General features: G+C 36.1%; 1 pseudogene; it reads right to left on the bottom strand.

Moving 5' to 3' along the window:
- Positions 1 to 754: 754 nt before the first annotated feature.
- Positions 755 to 7,952, bottom strand: LOC120159359 (annotated as a pseudogene).
- Positions 7,953 to 9,044: the final 1,092 nt, after the last annotated feature.

The raw sequence follows: 9,044 nt of genomic DNA, 5'->3' as shown, positions 1-9,044 counted from the left end.
GACAAACAAGCGTAATTGCTCTATTGCCTAACTCGTCACCCCTCACTCCACGTGACAAATTCCAGGAATCTAAAAAAATTCAAAATTTATAATTAATATATTATTTTAGTTAATTACAAAAAATAATATATTTTAATAGAACTCATTACGAACTCCGTGTTTATTAGAAAATAATATCTGAATAAACTCGTCATGTGAATGACGAGTTCGCCCTGCATTGTAACAAGTTTCGTATTTTTTAAAATAAAGTTTGGGAGCCCAAATAAATTAGGTGCGAGCATTAATGGGCTAAATTTACCGCAAAACATGTATTTTTCCTTTTTTTTTCTCCTTTCTATCATCTTCCCTAGTCCACCAAAAAATAAGCAAATGATGTCAACCCTTAAATATAAAACATCCACAATACTCCATGTATTCCCCTTTTATAAATAGTTATAGATTAGAAATGTTTGATAATTTCTACATAGCATAACTTTGTAAAATTATACATGAAATTCTACACCAAGAACCATTTATTCTGATGGAACACCTCGGCCATAACTCTAAGAACCCCCTAATAAACTGTTCAAAACAGGACCGAATCAAACAACTACATCTGGACGAATTCCAATGATTCAGTTCAGAATACAGATGATGCACAACCATGGCGGTCGGTCACTATGTTCATCCATGAAGAGGTAAGCAAGTAGATCAACTTTTGGAGATCAGACAATGAAACCTGTTCCCACTCATTCCTTGTCCAAAACAGCTGCCCCTAACATCTCAAGCATTTATTGCTTTTACATTCTGCAAAACTGGGGCTGTAAGTAAATTGTTTGTCTGGTTGTGTAGTTGAAACCTTCTCCATTTTATTAATGAATTTGAGCAGATACTCAATGTACTCGGGGAAAGATTCGAGTTCTCAATGGTCGCCACCTTTGATCCATAATGGATCGTACTTCTTTGAAAGTTCCCATAATCGCTTACCATGAGACAAATCAACCAAGTCATTATTCGTGCCCTTCAACCGCAAACAAAAATACGCATCAAACAGTGCATGTCAGTCAATCAAAAACAACTTTAGTTCATATGTCCAACTATAGGGTTACTTTGCTGAGTCAATCAAACTGTGCTTAGTTCATTGACTATATGACACTATTTTGTTAAGTCGTCGATTATTAAAATTTATAAAATAATCGTTTGAATTAGACGTTATTCTGTTGTGAGATATGATAAAATCTGATCCTAAAATCGTTTGAGCTAGTTTTGTAGATCGATTCTCCATTCATATTACGCTGTCGAGCTGTTGCTTGAAGCATTATGCCGTCAAGTCAATGCTTGAAAGCAATGGTGATATCGATAGACATCATTGAAATATAATTTTATCATATCTCAATTGGCATGTTAACGTTTAATTCAAATGATCATCAATTTGTATTATTTATCCTGTATATGTACTTATGTGTATAACACAAGCTAGACAGTTAAATCGTTGGATTTTGTCAAACATTTGGAATAAAGAGCTTCCTCAATACAAAAACCAAATCATTTGAGATGACTTTGAAGATTAGAAAGAAGCTTACTTTGAAGATATCGGACCAGAAGGTCTTCTTGACGGGATACATGACCCGAATGCCGGAAAGGATGGGACTATGAAGAACAACTCCTCTTAGTTCGTGTAAATTAGAAGCCAAATGAAGAGTCGGTCCACTTCCTACAGATTGGCCATACAATATCAACTCTTCCTGTTTAGCACCATATTCTTTTTTCAAACAATTGCATACGGCTTCTATGCGTTGAGCACAGATGGCTGTTGAACTTGCAGAAGAAAAGAGAAAGTAACTTGTATGGTATAAACAGGGAATGCAAGAAAATTCCAATGAAACCGATCCCAAAGATCCTTTTACCTTGCCGGGTGATGCTCCATATCCTGAAAAATCATAACTGCCAAAAAGATTTAAAACAAAACACTAGAACATTCTTAACAAGAATATCCGTTTTTAGGTGAAAGAAAACTTCATTTCATAAATGTTGATCGTAACAAATTTGTCTCCTATCTTGTTGGCGGTTTCCTCCTAATTTGAGCGGATGGTCAAGACCAACGAAAAAACATCGGTTAATTTGAGAGACAATTGGTCATGAGAAAGAAAAATGAAGATCGAGTGAGTGTACGTTGCACATAGTTTGCCCCTTATCAGTTTTGGTCGGGGTATTTATAAGCGGAGATTTAAATTGCGATCGCGATTGTATTTTGATCTGTTACATTCATTACGGTTACATACATAACAAATGTTATTGCGGTCATTACAAATATCTTAATTGTGAATTTTTTTAAAAGGAGTTGATTTTCTTTAAAAAAAAACCTGATTTAAAAAATTTGAATATCAAAACAATAACAAGAATAACAACCCGCTATTATTGCAATTGACTGTTACTCATTAAACTGCGACCACAATCTACTATTATTAGTGTGATTTCACTTTACATCGTTATTTTTTGCGATAACAGTTTTAGATGTTGCCACAATGGTTATTCTTCTACATGGTCACCATTTGAACCCCTATTTATAGCGACCATAATCATGGTGTCAGGTATAGAGTAATTATGACCATTCTAGGTCAACAAACTAGATAGATCTAGAATTAGACATTGGGTTTTACCCTGGCAAATTAGGTGGGTCTATCATGGGTGATGGGTCATGTTTGTACGTTAGCGTACCTAGAAGTTATGAATCCTTTAGCAACCGGGGATTTGACATAACTGACACTAATTTTCTTTAATATTCCCTTTCTGACACTGTTTGATCAATATTTCCCGAAGTAGCACCCTTTCTGCTGAGTTGGCAAAGGCGCGTCCCCGGGGACGTGCTTTACCCGTGTTTTTCGCTGAGTTGGATGCCACGTGTGGAAGGCGCATCCCCGGGGACGCGCCTTTGCCAACTCAGCAGACACGTATTTTGTTTAATAATAAATAATTTATTTTATTATTATTATAAATTAATAATATATTATGTAAATGTTTCGATTATAATGTAAGAATTATCAAATGTATTTTGTTAATGTGTGTTAAAGGTGGAGTGAATTATCTACATTAATATGATATAACAATATATGAAAACCAGTTTTGACTTTATTGTAGTTATAGGAAAAATGTATGAAATTATAATATTACACATATGGTTATATTATTATTTTTGATTTTGATTATCGATCTATTAATTTTATCAGTTAATTATTTAAATGTTATCAATCTAGTCATCTCATATCAATATTTAACGAAAATATTGATGCATAAGTTAATAAATTAGTATAATTACATATTTAATCTTCAAGACTTACATATTTTATAAAATTAGTCTTATTGAAAATTTAATTTAATAAATTTAATCCTCCAATCAGAACATGAAATGTGTCATCGTATACATAAATTTTTTAATAACTTTTAATTTGTTTAATTTAATATTTTTCTCTACTTAGAAGGTGGAATTATTATTATATTTAAAAAAAAATTATAACTAATAATATTAATTATTATATTAAATAAATATATTAAATATATTTATGTATTTAAAAGTTAAAAAAAATTATTTAGGTGTACATACATTGACAAATTATATAAATGCAATAACATTAAATTATTAGAAACAAAAACATTCATTTAAATACAATATTAATTACATAAGAGTTAACGGTTATATGATGATAACAGAGCTGGACATTTTTTCTATTGTGCCCGATGTTTCTACAATGCCCACATCGTTTTTGTTCTGTTGACTTCTCCCGAATATCCATATCACAATGTATTCTAGTAGATTTTGGACGACCTGAGTCCCTCAATAGCAATGGATCTGGTACAATTGTAAGCCAAGTTTGAATCTCATTTGGGTCTCTTTCGTTTCCTATGGGAGGAAACTCAAATTTATATACCTTGAATACTTGTGAAAGTTGGTATACGGGATCAACATAATTTTTGTAGTCCAAATGCGAATGTGAGCAAGCAGCAATGACATGAGAGCATGTATATTTGAGTGCTTGAAAGAAACCACAATCGCACCACCTCTCTTGCAGATTAACTCTGAAAGAGTTAGCTTCAATCCCTTGCAGGGGACGTGGCATTTCGGTTACACGAAACAATTCACGGGTGCGAGAAAAATTTGTAACTAACATCCCATTTGATGCAGCCACTTTTTCTGTAAATCAACTACTAGTCTTGGGTGGTAAATATGTCCGTTTTGCATCCAAGTAAGAGCTTGTCCACCGAGCTTTGCAAAGAGTTGACCCAAACGAAAATAAGTCGTTTTAACCAACGCCGTGACTGGTAAATGACGCGCCCCCTTTAAGGTTGAATTTATTACTTTAGCCAAGTTTGTTGTCATATGACCATAGCGATACCCCCCGTCATATGCATTTGTCCACATTTCTTTGCTGATGTCCATAATGTACTCGCACCCCTTCTTATTTTTGCCAAACAGCTCTTGTAGCATCGACTCAAACCTTTGAGGTAAGAGTTCGTAACCTAAGCCATTAGGAATATATAATAGTTAATATGAAGTATAAATAAGTAATAAGAAATTGATAGAAAAATTGGGAAAAAGTAACATACCCATCCGCACGACTAACTGACGTTCATCGTTCTTCTTGTATTTTCCGTAATAGTTTGCAGCAATATGACGGACACAATAACGATGTTGAACATGTGGAGGTCTATACATTGTACCCAAAGAGTCCATTGCTGATTTTATCCCGGCTCCTCGGTCTGAAATAATGCATACTCGTTCCCTGGTGACAACATGTAAACGTAAATTTTTAAGGAAAAAAGCCCAAGACTCAGTGTCTTCTCCTTGAACGAGGGCAAACGCAACAGGAAGAATATTGCGGTTTCCATCTTGGACCACAGCCAATAATAAAACTTGCTTGTATTTCCCATACAAGAAAGTACCATCAATTTGGACAATTGGTTTACAGTACTTGACTGCATTAATACACTGAGGGTAAGTCCAAAAGACTCGATAAAATTGGCAGCGATCGCGAACCATTCGATCATTCACGTAATGATGTTGAGTTTCGAACTCAACAATTGTCCCGGGATTAAGTCTTTGCACAACATGAAACCAACTGGGCAGCTCGTTGTAAGAGGAATCCCATTCGCCATGAAGTTTGCAAATGGCATTTTGTTTTGCCAACCACGCTTTTTTATATGAGACAGTGTACCCATATTGTGACTGTATAGCAGAAATCAACACTGCAACAGCTATATGAGAGCTTTGCTTCACAATGGGCATGATTGCTTGACAAATAATGTTGGAGTCCAAGTTGGGATGATCCTGGTTTATACCTGTTGCACAACATGTATGAGGACCGTTGTATCTGGTTAGTTCCCATAAGTTGTTCTTCCTCTTCCTCTTTGATACACGGACCATCCATTGACATCCGTTGTCACGTTGGACGCAGTAGCAGACATATTTCTCCGTGTTAGATCGATCAACTCGGGACTGAACTGAGTTACGAATATTGTAACTCTTTATTGCCATCATTGCTTCCTCCTTCGATGCGAACTCCATTCCAATATGTAAATTACTGTCATTGACTGATGATTGAAGTCCATAGTTGCCAACATCAGGAAGATCTGGAAATTCAGGCTCATACATTGCATCATAATCAGCCTCATACATATGTGCAGGAAGTTCGACTGGTGTTGTATTTATTGGAACGTCATACTCGTCATCATCAGAATGTACGTTAAACTGTGGTGAGTCAGGTTCAACGAATAATCCCGTTTCAGCACCATCTGCACCTGGCTCCCGAAGAGGTTCTTCTGGTGGAGATGAGGGTTCCTCCGATAATCCAATGTTGAGGTCAAATAAGTTCCCGCTTGCGTGTCCTCCCCTTGAACTTGAGGCCATTGTATCATGTGGGATGTGAATAGACTGTCGTCTCGTTGACATTTCCATATGTAAGTCGAAAACATTGGCAGATGAATGTCTACCCCTTGAAGTAGAAGAGATGTTGCCATATGGATTATTGGTGAAGCCACGTGGGTTGAGATCATAAGTAGTTGCAGATGAATGCCTTCCTATTGAACTTCATGGCATGGTATATGGCGTTGGATCCGCCATTAATGATGTGAAATCATTACAGATCAGTTGTGTTGGGCTATCAACTTGATCAGTTTGATATGCAATGCCAAAGTGAGAGGAATATGAGAGACCACGAGTTGCACGAACCTCAATAAAAGTGGCATACATTTCAATAAGAGATTGTGAACTCCCCATAATAGCATCAACCATCATAGAAACATCATCATCGTTTGAAAGCTGAAATGATGTATACGTGAGCGGAAAAAGTTCAGTAGGAAATCTGTACTGAAGTGAAGATAGTCTTCTCTGGCCTGCTACACGAATCTTTAACGAAATTTTTGTGATTAACTCCTCAATTGTGATGTTTCTCTTCAAGGTTAAGGGGATATAATGATCTGAATCAAAAACAACCCCCTCTTCAGCTTCTTTAATTTCTCATCATACAAAACAACAGCAGAAAGACGACTCATTTTCAGAGAATTTGAGAATTTAGAGTTTGGAGAATTTGAAAGATTGTGAACTGAAGTTTGTTTTGAAAGTTTATAATACGTTGCATATAATAGTGTCTATAATCGGAGTACTATTCACATAAAGGCGCGTTCCCGGGGGCGCGCCTTCCATTATTTCGTCAGAGAATATGTTATCATTGCCCTATTATGTCACTCATGTCCCTCGGGGACACTAGATATATCAGTACCTATTATTTCACTATTCACATGAAGGCGCGTTCCCGGGGCGCGCCTTCCATTATTTCGTCAGAGAATATGTTATCATTGCCCTATTATGTCACTCATGTCCCTCGGGGACACTAGATATATCAATACCTATTATTTCACTATTCACATGAAGGCGCGTTCCCGGGGGCGCGCCTTCCATTATTTCGTCAGAGAATATGTTATCATTGCCCTATTATGTCACTCATGTCCCTCGGGGACACTAGATATATCAGTACCTATTATTTCACTATTCACATGAAGGCGCGTTCCAGGGGGTTTAAAACTCAAATAGTTGAAGAATAAATTTCTTACCACTAATAACAAATTTAAAACTCAAATAGTTGAAGAATTTGAGTTATATAAGAGAGGAGAATATGATTTTGGTGTGAAGAATGAGGGAGGGTTGAGGGGGTTTATATAGGGGAGGAGGAGGGGTAGTTAGGAAAAACGGATGGGGGCATTTATGACATTTAATGGAAGGCGCGTCCCCGGGGATGCGCCTTCCACAGGTGGCATCAACTCAGCGAAAAACACGGGTAAAGCGCGTCCCCGGGGACGCGCCTTTGCCAACTCAGCAGAAAGGGTGCTACTTCTGGAAATATTGGTCAAACGGTGTCAGAAAGGGAAAATTAAATAAAATTGGTGTCAGTTATGTCAAATTGCCTTAGCAACCCCGATGAACAAGGGAGTCTATCTAGGTCTTTCTACTGACTGAAGGCTAGTAATTTTTGGAGATCATCCCCTGGATATAGCAATAAACAAAATCCCAAATTAAGAGTAATAGAACAAATGAAGGTACCTCATAATATTGACACGGAGGTGAGCTTTAAGTTCAATGAAGATGTCAAGCATCTGCCCTTTATCAGCAGCATTGCCATGGGAATACAAGAGGGTGAACCTGGCATAAGGGTGTTTCAAGAAGGTGGCCACGATCTTATTGCCGCATTTGGTATCAAGCAAATGGACATTCATGTTCTTGTCGGACACCAGCCCTGTCCCTGTCAAAGCGAGCCTCTCATCTTTGCCCATGCAAACATCGTACGTTGGAGGGTCTGGCGGGAAAAACGCAAGCCTCGAAGCCACGCTGGACGTCACGTTCCCCATTTTACAATGCACCAGACACCACCAAAGGAATCAATGATTTCTTTTTTTTTCTTCAGATATGAAAACTGGACAATACATAGAATGAACATATAGGGGAGAGATTCTTTTTTTTTGGGAATAAATGTTTGGTTTAAAAGCTCTGTCTTTGTTATGTTTCCTTGAATTTTGCTTTGAATAATTTGATTTTGCTAAATATTCCTAGTCCAAGCAGCTTAGTAGCAATGTCTATCTTCATAATATGACATGGCTTGGCTTCTATTTTAGCATTGTCCCGTAGAAAATATATTATTTTAGATTTTTTTTTCTTTTAAAGATCAAATTTATTCTAATAATTTTTTTGGGGGTCTTGTCTGATGTTGATTTAAAATGGAAATGTGGGAAAATGGTTAGAATCTCATATTATTTGAGAAAAAAAGGTGGGACTTTATGTTTATATAATTAATTTAAGGTTTTAGTTTCAAGATGCATCAAAATTTATTTTACTTTTAAATTACATTTTAGTCTCTGGTATTAAAGTGAAAGAAAATGTAGTTAATTATTGTTTAGATGTGCTTGAGGTATCGAGATTGTGATAATTGTATATGTGTTATAACAATTTTATATAGTGTTTTTTTTATTATCTTTGACAACGGTTGTGATTTTTTTTAATTTAATTTTTTTGTATTTACAGATTCACAACAAACTAAGATAACTAAGAAAGATATGATATATAAGGTAATAAATCATCCTGATATATCTTTGTTAAAACTGTCTGCAACTTCAGTCAGGATGAAAACATGATTTTGTGTTAAGGGGTGAGTTTTAGAGGGTAAAAATTGATTTTTAATAAAAAATATATATTAAAGATCTAAAATATATGATAATTTTAAATTTTCAAGAGAACAACTGTCCCTACCCGTCCCGCCTAGGTCCATCCCTGACCACAATGCGTCAGCTTACGCCAATGGTGACATTGATTGAAAAAAAAGAAAGGCTGTTGTTGCTACGGTCGTGGTCATGGTTGTGGTTGTAATTAAGAATTTAGTTGGATGTTGACATACTTGCTGAAAGCAAATCGAGGAAGAGGAAGATAGTTCATGTAGGCTGTAGCTAAGAGTCCGAAACACAAATCAAATTAAAAGGCAGCAGTTGGAGATTTGATTTCCACAACAATGATCCAAATATGATTG

This window comes from Hibiscus syriacus, unplaced genomic scaffold (assembly GCF_006381635.1).
Source record: "Hibiscus syriacus cultivar Baekdansim isolate YM2019G1 unplaced genomic scaffold, ASM638163v2 tig00111358_pilon, whole genome shotgun sequence".
NCBI classification, from domain to species: Eukaryota; Viridiplantae; Streptophyta; class Magnoliopsida; order Malvales; family Malvaceae; genus Hibiscus; species Hibiscus syriacus.
Note: the sequence above shows the minus strand (reverse complement) of the source record. Positions and strands in the feature narration are given on the sequence as shown.